The sequence below is a fragment of the Arvicanthis niloticus genome, chromosome 3 (genome assembly GCF_011762505.2).
Source record: "Arvicanthis niloticus isolate mArvNil1 chromosome 3, mArvNil1.pat.X, whole genome shotgun sequence".
Taxonomy (NCBI): domain Eukaryota; kingdom Metazoa; phylum Chordata; class Mammalia; order Rodentia; family Muridae; genus Arvicanthis; species Arvicanthis niloticus.
The window spans coordinates 58,241,779-58,253,096 of record NC_047660.1 but is presented as its reverse complement, the minus strand read 5'-3'; the positions used below and the strand labels follow the sequence as shown (position 1 = coordinate 58,253,096).

General features: G+C 46.0%; 1 long non-coding RNA gene across 1 annotated transcript; it reads right to left on the bottom strand.

Moving 5' to 3' along the window:
- Positions 1-5,649: 5,649 nt before the first annotated feature.
- Positions 5,650-10,508, bottom strand: LOC143441586 (uncharacterized). The gene is made up of 3 exons (XR_013109147.1): positions 10,258-10,508; positions 9,346-9,485; positions 5,650-6,442 (listed from the first exon to the last, which is right to left on the bottom strand). It is a non-coding gene; the product is annotated as an uncharacterized LOC143441586 (long non-coding RNA).
- Positions 10,509-11,318: the final 810 nt, after the last annotated feature.

Sequence of the window (11,318 nt, the reverse complement as noted above, 5' to 3'; positions counted from 1 at the left end):
TCATTTGAGGGCTCTGACCTGCACGCTGCATGAAGAAGTCCTGTCAACATTGCACAGGTGGTAAGAGGCAACCATAATTTTGCCTAGACCAATGGCTGGAGTCGACATTGTTTAAAGACTAGCTCTCAAAGCATCATGTAGAGTTCAGGGTAAGCATTCATTGAAGTTTTCTGCCCCATGCACTGCAAGGATTATGATTATGTATTTTAGCCAGTCTCTATAGCCTGACAGTTTCAAATAACACCCAGTTTCCTATGTGACTGTGTTCACATGTAGCCTGCTAATTAGTAAGTCCTAAAATGTCCATTGTTGCATTAGACAGTGCAGGTTCATGACTAAGGAAACTGACCATACAGATTAAACATTGAATTGAGTGGTGTAAATATTCTATTTGTTCTTGACTAAATTAGTCTTGAGTGAATTATGGACAGTTCACTCATTCACTCGCATACACTGAGAGTGCCTGGTGTGACTAACTCTGAAGACTAGGAATAAGAGATAATATTGTCATCGCTACCTGATATACAAGGGAACCAAGTAGCAGGAAGGATGAAGGGATGTGGTGACATTTTCATTCCCCAAACACGCCCCTAAAGGAATGACTGAGGCTGGGCAGGTAAAGGCACCTACAGCCAAACCCAATGACCTGAGTTCAATCCCTGGAACCTACATGGTGGTGGGAGGGAACCACTAAAAATTGTCTCCTGACCTTCACATATGCATACACACTCACATGCAGATCACACATATAAACATACACATACATGAATGTATACACACACAAACATACACACACACATACATGCATGTATACACACACACAAACATACACATACATACTAGATAAAGAAATGAAAGTCCAATAATTATGACAAGTGCCTTTCAATGCAGTCAACCTATATACTACGAGGAAAGGTAACGTAATGAGTAGATAAACCTTCTCACTCCTCACATTTTCTTGGAATTTCAAAATAATGCCTTCAATGTAGGTTACTGTTTGCACTGAATTTAAACTCTTTTAAAGGTCTATTTAGTTTTTTTTTCTTGATTGCTGCAGGACTGAGCAGGTCAAAGCATGTTTAACAACCTAACAGAGAACGTTCTCAAGTTAAATTTAGTCTCCCCTGGCAGATAGAACCCATCAGCCCCGCCCATCCAGCAAGGACTGAGGTTAATAGAGATGCCACCGGACTTTTGCTTCAAGGTCTTAACAGCAGACTGAAGAATGGGCCAATCTGTAGCCAAATCAACTGCCTCCAGTTGAGAATTACTGGGTTAGATAAATTTACTAGATCTTTCTTTGATAAATCATTGACACTAAGAAAATGATCGTGCTTTAAAGTCTTAGGAAACAATAGCCAAAACCACTTTTTTTTTTTTTTCTGTAAAAGAAGCAACTTCAAATCACAATAGGTAACTTCATTTACCTGATGGCTCTAGCCCTCAAATTTGGAAGGATTATAATAGCTTTAGTTAACTTCATGTGATAATATATTTGGCCCATCCAAAAGGAGAAGAGAAAGAAAATAGTAACTAAAGGAAAGTATCTAAAAAATCGTTGTCCATCATTCCATGTATTCAGAAGCCTGGGGCAGGAGGATTCTGAGATTGATGTCAGCCTGGGCAACTTAGGCAGACCCTGTCTCAAAACACAATTTTATTTATTTTTATTTTTGAGTGTCATGGCAGCACACACACACACACACACACACGCACACACACACACACACACACACGCACACCTGTATAAATGTGTATGCTGATACCTTCAGATCCTAAAGAGGTTGTTGATAGGTTATTTCTTTGCTGCCAATGAAATAAGCCAATTCAAACCAGATTAGATTGTATTAAAGGCAGGTCTATTGGGAAGCTGCTCTTGGGCAAGTTCACTGGCCCCAAGGATTGAGGCAAGGGGAGGGGGAAAAGTGAGAAGAGAAAGGGCACACGCAGAAAGAGAAGAAGGGAGGGTGAGATAGATAGATAGATAGATAGATAGATAGATAGATAGATAGATAGATAGATAGCAAAATGCCTGGATTATATAGGAAAGAGCCTCTGGGAGAATAGTAGTCAAGTCCCTGGGCTGAAAAGTTCAGGCTTGGTGACAGGGTATTATAGGTAGGGACTAAGGGATGCTGGGGAGAACCTGGAGGCCAGGCCTGCTTTCATTTGTAAAATATGCACCTCAGGATCTGAAACCAAACATCCCAACCTTTTGTTGATTATAAATGAATAAGGGACCCCATAATATTTCATAACACTTCATTTTGTACATTTTGTACAGTTTTGGAGTGTGGGCAAAAAGCTGGAATGTTGGCCAAGTCTGGGAAGAGCTGGCTGTTTCATTGCTGTCCAGGTTGTGTGACCAACTGGGAGTAGAAGTGTGTAGGCCCATTTGAAGCAGTGTGTGAGGCTGTGCCGGAGCACCTGTTGGTAACTGTGTTGGAGCTTTTCTAGATGCAGGTTCTGTGAGAACTTCTGGATATAGGGACAGAAGACAGGAGTTTAGGGAGAAAAAGGGTTTTGGGTGTACATTTGAAATTCTTAGGTCTTGGGAGTTGGAGAAGGGTTGGGGGTGGAGTCCCAGGACCAGGAAAATGGAAATAGATACCACCCTCAGGAATAGGCAGGTGAGGGTAGGGGCTGGGAGGTAGGCTGTTAATCGACAGTACGTAAGTCCATTTGACTCGTGAGAAGCAGATTCAAGTAGATTCCCTGAAGCTTACAAGAATCTTTTTAAATTTACAAAAAGACAAATCCTTTATAACTTGTATTTACCAACCTCAAAACCTCCCTAAGCCTTCAAACACTTTCTCAGAAGCTTGCGTGTCCTCAGAACTTCCATGAGACACAGGTGATTGATCTGGGTTCAAACCCCTCAGAGACCTGCGAAGGATATCTAAATGTCCTATGTGTCAATTAAAATGACAGACTTACTCATTACCCAGACAGTCACCCCACTAGGTTCCTGGGATGTTGATGGCTTTGTTGGGGACACAGGTCCCAGGGCAGGATCAATCTTCGGCTTCCAGGCCCTGCACATTTGAGAGGCCTTCCTGTGGAGGAGAAACTTAGGAGACTCACCTACATCTGCTGTCCCTGTCTGTCCACCTTTTTGGCTAGAACTCAGCAGTGCACAAGGCAATGGGACAGTCTTTCTCCGTGGTTATTGTACCCCAAACCAGGTAGAGTCCTTTCTTGTGCTGACAGAATCTTCTTGGAGACCTTAGGGGTGTCACTGCTAAGATTTGGGAGTCTCCATCTGTCATTTTAAGCATCTTAAGTTTAAGACTTTAAATGCCATATTCAGCATGTCTCTGTCAGGTTTGAGGCTAGCACCTACTAAGCATATCTGAGCTAGACAATCTATGTCTGTTTTTTGTTATCTGCTTTAAATTCTACATCTAGCAAATATAAAGCAGGAGGCCAAATAAAACTTAACAACGAACTGCATCAGTTCTCAACATGACTTCCAAATATAATCTTGAACACATTAAAGGATACAGTCATTTATAAGGTTAAACATCTTGCATTTTTTAGTTATTATAGCTTTTATGAGACTAGAACCAAAAATTGAACTTGTCTCAATTGAAAAGTGTCTTTGGAGACCTGGCTCATGGGTTGTTGTCCTTAAGAAAGATGGCAGTAAAGCCATGACTCGACCCTCTTTATCTCAAAGTCAGGATGGCATCCATTACATGTTTTTCATCCAGTGTGCATACTTTGCTCCTGCTGGCTTGGTGGCAGATTTAAGATGAGCAGACTGGTCATCCATCATCAGTCACCCTTTGCCATCACAGCCGTTAGTGCTGCCTCTTGCCACAGCTGCCCAGGCCACATGTGGACAGGCAAGAGGTAGGGACAGGAGGGAGGGGAGGAAGGGGAGAAAGGGGAGGGAGGGGCAACACGGAGAGCTCTGTGCTCAGTGAAGTGAAGGGAGAGTGGAAGAGCTCAGCTTCCAAAAAAACTGAACATAGGGAGTTCAGGCCAATTTGAATAAATTTTTGTTTTAGATCCAGTGGTACCCATCTTCCCAACACTATTGAATTGGTGTCCCAATTCATAGTCTGAGATCAAGCGAACAGTTTAAGCAGAGGTGGTAACCTCAGATAAGACATCTCTGTATTGAAGTTCCCCCCAAAACAAAGACCTGGTCCTTGTTCCGATGTGGCTAACCCTGGTGCAGCTGTGACTCAGCATAGAGAACACAGAGGGTCCTGGACCTAGATAGGCAGTGGCTGGGATAGGTACTCAGAGAGTCTGAAGAAATGATCAGAGGAGAGATGTGGTCCACATGTAGCCAGGAAAAACCAGGGCTGGGAACTCAACAGTTCCCTGGAGTTGGAGTTGCAAGAGCCCAATGTGGGTACTGGAAAGCAAACTTGGGTCCTCTGTAAGAACAGGAAGCCTTCTCAACTACTGAGCTATTGTTCCAGCCCCTCACAGACCAGGATGAGCGTGTAGCTCAGACACAGAGCACTTGCCTCCATCTGGAAGATCCTGTGTTCATCCCCAGTACTGTAAACACTAAGGGGGGGGGCACTAAGGAAAGGGAAACAGTGAGTGATAACACAAAGACTCTTATTGATGACTCTGTTAAGACAGTGCATTACCACAAAGCATGTACCACAACCATTTCTTTGAGCTCTCAGTGGTCAGTTTACACTAGCAGCCCAGGTATCCTGTTTGCTGGGTTTTATTTACTGTAAGTAGAAGCTGTTTACCCATTAAAAGGCAGCCAGGTGCTGGGCAGTGGTGGCACACGCCTTTAATCCCAGCACTTGGGAGGCAGAGGCAGGCAGATTTCTGAGTGTGAGGCCAGCCTGGTCTACAGAGTGAGTTCTAGGACAGCCAGGACTACACAGAGAAACCCTGTCTCAAAAAACAACAAACAAACAAACAAACAAACAAAGGCAGCCAGGTAAAAAATAGACTCCGTGGTACAGTAGGGTCATTGAACTGAATTGTGTTGATATTGTGTCCAGGGCCACAGCAGAGCTACAAAACCACTCACAGTTTCTGTGGAGGCTCACTCCCTGGGAGAGAAATGCAGATCTGTACAAAAAAGTGGAAGGTAGCTAACCTGTGGGAACGTGTGGGCCTATTCCAGGAAAGACACATTTCTGTGGGTTATTTGATGTCCTAAATGAATCCAACAGGTATCTGTGCTTAGAAAGAGATACACAGCATGCTTATACAAGTACCTCAGAAAAGTGCCGTGTACTCTCAAGTGTTGCCAGGCACTTTGCTGGATGTGAGGGCTAGAAGACTCTGTTGAGGGCTCAGTAGCTATTGGGGAAAGAAGGCAATAGTTTTGAGCACTCTGTCCTCAGCCTTGGTGTCTTCGTGTGTGGTTGTGGCAGAGCAATCGTATATGGCAAACTTCTAGAAGGTCAGAGATGCTGATCACAGAGGGGCTCTACTAACCGGAATGTGCTAATGAAGATAGAGTGTTTGTCTAGCTTGCCTCGCCCTGTGCTCCACCCCCAGGACCCAGTAAACTCACTGTGGAGAATGTGCTTATAATTCCAGCGTTGATAGTAGAAGCAGGAGAATCAGATGTTCAGAATCATTGTTAAATACATAGAAAGTTTGAGGCCAGACTGCACTACATGAGACATGGCCTCAAACAAAACAAAACAGAAAGCATTTTAAAGAACCCTTTTATACTCAGATCATCAGATTTGGCTTTACAATTACTAGGTAAAGGACAAGAAACATAACCCAAGGAATAATTCTACACAGTTTGGACACAGAACTTGTAACTCTAGAGTAGAACAGAATAGTCTGTAGAAAGGCAGACTAACAACTCTGACATTTGCCAGTTGTGGGCTTCTTGAGTCACTGCCATCACCACGGGTCACTACCGTGTTTGCAGTTTAGTTACAACTTGGAAAGTGCTTTGCATATTACTAAGGATGATTCAAATGACAACTGTAGGGGTTGGGGTTAGTTGGGGTCCTGAGTACACCCCGCTCCACAGGACTCAGGCTGCTCAGGGAGGCGGGATGTGGGAGTTTTGACTGTGCTTAACCCCACACTGTTGCTGGGTGGGTATTAGGCTATGCGAAGCCATGGGACACCATTCTGGGGGTGGAGGAGTGCAGTCTGAGTTTCAGGGAACCTGCTGTAGCTGGCTCAGGGTTCCCCAAGCCTGCTGAGAGGCTGGGCCATCTGGTTCTCAGGCTCTTGGGCACCCAGGCTTGGCTGGGAGCTGAGAAAGAGCTGAGAACGAAGTGAGCATCCCCCCACTGGGTCTAGCCTGGGGTGAAAGGGTGGAGCTCCAGCTGGGTCCTTCTGGAATGAGTCCTTGGCTTGGTCGGAGGGTGGCTAGCTTGGCTTGGCTTGGTGGTCTGCCTGGGAGCACAGAGAGGCCTGGTACAGGAGACTAGATGGTGGCTCTGTAGGCGAAGGCCTTCTCCATGGCTCCCCATGGTGGATCCTGATGAGAAGAGGCAGTCCATGGTTTTAAGGCTTTTATTGTCATGGAGGAAAGTGGATGAGTAAAAACTGTACCCCAGTTTTCTCAAGGTGGGCCTGAGGTTAAATACCTTTTGTAGGGAGGAGTATGTGGGAAGGGAAGCTTAACTGGCTAAGCCCTTTATTAAGCCCTTAACTGGTTAATGGGGCCTTTAGGTACCTCATTAAAATTGAGATCTGTCTTGAGCCTATGTGACCACAGGTCACATCCTCTACCTGTAGAGGGGCTTGGGCCCTTGCCCTTACATGATTGATGGCCACAAATCTATGAAGGGCTGCGGCCCTGTGTCAGGAACCAGGCAAAACACATGCTGTCCCTAGGGTCACCGGGGTTTCTAACCTTAGCTCAACCAGGAACAAGGCTGCCTTTCACTGTCTTACAGACAACCCGTGACACTGTGAAGGTAACTTTTGCTTTTTATTTTGAAACATGGGTGCATTCTGAAGACTGAGTTAACTCATGTGCTCCTTTTCCCCCCAACATAATGTGTTCATTGATTATTTGGGAATTTCACAGAATTGGTGTGATACACCCTGATCACAGTCACTTTCCAGTCCTCCCGGGTCCACTCCTCACATTTATGACCCCTCTAAAAAAGAAGACAAAACCAACTCTCTTCCCCCCAAAACACAAGTCCAATTTGTGTTGCCCATATGCTCACTGGAGCATGGTCAAACTCCCAGTGGCCAGCTCCTTGAAGAAAACTGAGTCCTTTCCTAGCCACAGTCCCATGAGAAGCCACCAATTGTGGAGAGCTTCACTTCAGCGTCCTTAAAAAATAATACTTTTAAAGAATTCTTTTCAATGGTTTCCAGTCTAGGCTTTTACTCTTTGGATTGAGTGTGTGTAGGGGGCTAAGGTTGTCATAGAGCCTTCAATGACTCTCTTTCTGAACTGTGGGACTTTAGTCATTGATGCCACTACAAAATAGCTTCCTGGCCCTTTACAGTCAGCAGGCACATGGAGCATGGAGTATGGACTTCTACATGGTTCCTCAAGACGGCACAGACCATGCCATTTGCAGGTTCTCCAGTGACATTGTATGCCACAGACATAAGCATGATTTCTGGTGGCAGTACAAACCACGCTGCAGCAGGACCACGTCATGTTCTACTTTAATGATGAAAATCCATGACTGAGAGAAATCTGACTGAATTCCTCTCTAGCATTTTAAAGTGAAAGTAGAGCATTGTGAAATGTCTCACATTCCCAGGACACTCACTGTTCAGGGGGTAACCTAGCTTTCCTCTAATGTCTCTTCTCAGACTCCCCTCCAGAGCCACCTGTGCAGAGGTAAGAGTGTGACAACTGGTGATAAATGGTCTGCTCTGGGTGGAAAGAGCCACTCAGTTGACTCTTGAGAATATTGAATTTTCTTTTCTTTTTTTCTTTTTGTGTATTGCAAGTCAAGTGTGTGTGTGTGTGTGTTGCATATACCTGAGTTTTTGGTTGTACATTTCTGCATATGTGCATTCAGAGGACAGAGAGGTTGTGTGCCCTCATCTGGTGTGTGTCTGAAGACAGCTGCAGTGTGCTCATATAAATAAAAAATAAATAAATCTTAACAAAACAAACAAACAAACAAACAAAAACCGCAGAGTGTGGTGGCCTGTTGGACAAGTCACTAGGTGGAACTGTCCAAAGAGTGACAGGTACCCATCTATCCCTTCTACCCCTGAAGGCCGACTGTCATCAGCATCAGTTAGACGAGAGGGATTCTTAAAACACAAATCCCAGAGTTGGTGAAGCGTTTATCCTTGATCTAGTGTGCACTTAAGCCGACTACACTAGGTTCTCAGATACTCCTTGCCTGTGTGGGGGTTTCAATCCCATTATTCACTCTTGGCAGAGTGGTCTAGAGCTTGCCTATGGCAGGCAATGTTTTAAAATCCCAAGGATTGAGAGAAAGGGCCCAACAGTCAAACAATCACAAAACAGCTCTATGAAAAGATTACAAAATAAAGCAATCTATACACATCAAAGCGATGGAGAAGACTAAACCCCAAATGAGCTAGTTATGCAGTTGGAGCGAATTTCAGAAGCCCTAACCACTACTCTGCTTTGATGAAAATGAGCGTTGGTTAAAATCCAGTTCTGAGAGATCCTTCATGTTGTTGTGGCAACATGAGCTAATTCCAACCCACAGACACCCTTTGATTCCTTTCAGTGATGTGGGAGCACCGTGAATCATGTTGAACATCCTAGAAGAACTTTCCAGAAATTCTGAAGGAAACAAGATGCGGCTTACTGGAGCTTTCCAATAAGACACTTCATAATCTCTAAAGAGCATTCTCTCTGACGTGACACAATGGGGTCCTGAATGAAGAATGCTATTTCCATCAGCTCAGTGGGTGAGTGTGCTCTCGTCCACGCTGTCATTTGGATATACTTTTAAAAAGGAGGAAAATATTCAGTTTTTAGAAACCCTTCACTTCTGATGAATGTTCCTCTTTGTGCACAATGTGAATGCGTGCGGGCACACACACACATACCACACACACACACACACACCACACACACACACATACCACACCACACACACACACACCACACACACATTCCACATACACACCACACACACAATACACACACACCACACACACATAACACACACCACACACACATACCACACACACAACACACACACAACACACACACACATACACATACTACACACACATGCATACACACCACACATACACACCACACACCACACACCACACACACGTACAACACCACACCCACATGCACACACACACACACACCATAATTTCTATTATCATAATTTCTGCTTTGTAGAGAAGATAACAGTCTCAGAAGGGCGAATGTCAGCTACACAGCAAGTCTTTGATGGATGTTCTTACCTATCCCAAGCTTCTTGCAAATGAGCGAAACCTGCCAGAGAGGTTGAGCAGAGTCCTTTCCCAGAGACGTTGATAAGGGATAGCAGTTTCCCAGCTCCCATTGTCCTCAGTCTCCTGAGGGTCTCAGGTTAGCTTTCTAGCTGCCAAAACAAAATCTCTTGAATTTCAAAGACACCAACAGGTGGTGACAATGTTAATGGATGCTAATGGGCGTGACCTGGACTGATTACATCTGGCCCTCTGGCTCAGTTAGCTCCTGTGGATATCCTAGGAAAGATTTGGGGGAGCCAGTCCCTTTTACCCCTACTCAATACTAAAGCCAGTTAGTTCTACCATGTGCCTTCTAGGCAGGAGCTTGGAAAGGTGGCCATTCCTTAGAGCTGGGCGAGTTCCCCAGCCCTAGGGAGAACAGGTGGACTTCCAGGAATCTGCCTCACTTTGCTCTGGATCCTTGCTGGATCCTTGCTGCTATCAGTGAACTCACACCACTCTTCCAGATCATCCTGTCCGCCCAGCCCGGCCTCTTATCTGGAGGGGGTGAACCAAGCACTGCCAGGCAGGGAGACCTGTTTCCCAAAACGCGCCGAACCTATCATCACGTTTTTATCATTTGAAACTTGAGTTATTCAGTAGGATTTAATGTTTTTATCTATCCACCAGGCTTTCTTTTAAGGCTCTGAGGATCCCATGTGCAGAGCCATTACTATCTCCAGCTCGGCGCCAGCCAGGAGACCATTTCTCTTCATTTGTGTTTCTAAGCCATTCTTTTTAGTGTGTGACTGCCCTCCCCTGTCACTCTATTTAAATGGAATTGAGCTCTGGAAGTTTCCCTTCCCTGCATAAAGCACTTTGGGTTGCTAAGGAACCCCTCCCTTCCTTTTTCCTTATCTGGGGATTAGTTCCATAACTTACTTGGTCTGTATTTAAAAATGTTTACTGGTCCAAGAATCAAAGCCAACAATTGAGAAGTGGGATCTCCTGAAACTAAAAGGCTTCTGCACGGTGAAGGAAAAGAAACTGAGTGAAGAGGAAACCCACAGAATGGGAAAAAAATCTTTACCAGCTATACATCTGACAGAGGATAATATCCAGAATATATAAACAACCAGAGAGAGAAAGAGAGAGACAGAGAGACAGAGAGAGGCAGAGAGAGAGAGAGAGAGAGAGAGAGAGAGAGAGAGAGAGAGAGAGGACAGAATGGGCTCTGTGTTAGTATTCCGTCTAAACTCCACCTCCCCAGTTACCTGGCAACAGCCAGGTATGCTCCTCCCCACAGTTACCTGGCAACTGCCAGGTAGCCTGATCCACTATAAAAGGGGCTGCTTGCCCCCTCCTCTCTCTCTTACTCCCCCTCTTCTTCTCTTACTCTCTCTCTCTTGCTCTTGCCCTCTTCCTCTCTCTTACCCTCTTGCCTCTTGCCTCTCTGTCCCCTCCCCCACCTTTCTGTCTCTCCACGTGGTCATGGCCGGCCTCTACTTCTCTTCTCTCCCCACCTTTGCCCTTTCCCCTGAATAAACTTTCTCCCCCTTGGAACCGCATGGTCTGGAGTGGTCTGTTCTGAGCTGCGGTCGGACTTCTTCTTAAAACAACAACAATGGTGCCGGATATGAAAACTTCGGGGCAGCTGCTGGATGCTGTAACCGGGCGGCCTGGCGCAGGCGTGGGGACACCGGCGGGCGGTTTAAAAGGACCGACGACATGTGGCCTGCCGCGGACCGCGCTGCGCCACCGCCGCCGGTTGTGGTGGCGCACGCTGTCCGGGAACCGCCACAGCCACTAGCTGCGGTGGCCAGGCAGGACCGCGGACGCCACGCGGTTTGGGCCCGCCACTGCCGCTGCCACCGCCGCCGCTGCTGTTCTGGCCGAGGCCGAGCTTGGCAGCGCCGCAGCCTTGCGCCCGCCGGACCTGCCACCCGCCGCCACCACCGCCTCTACGCTGCGTGGACTCCATCGCTGCTATCTGCCATCACCGA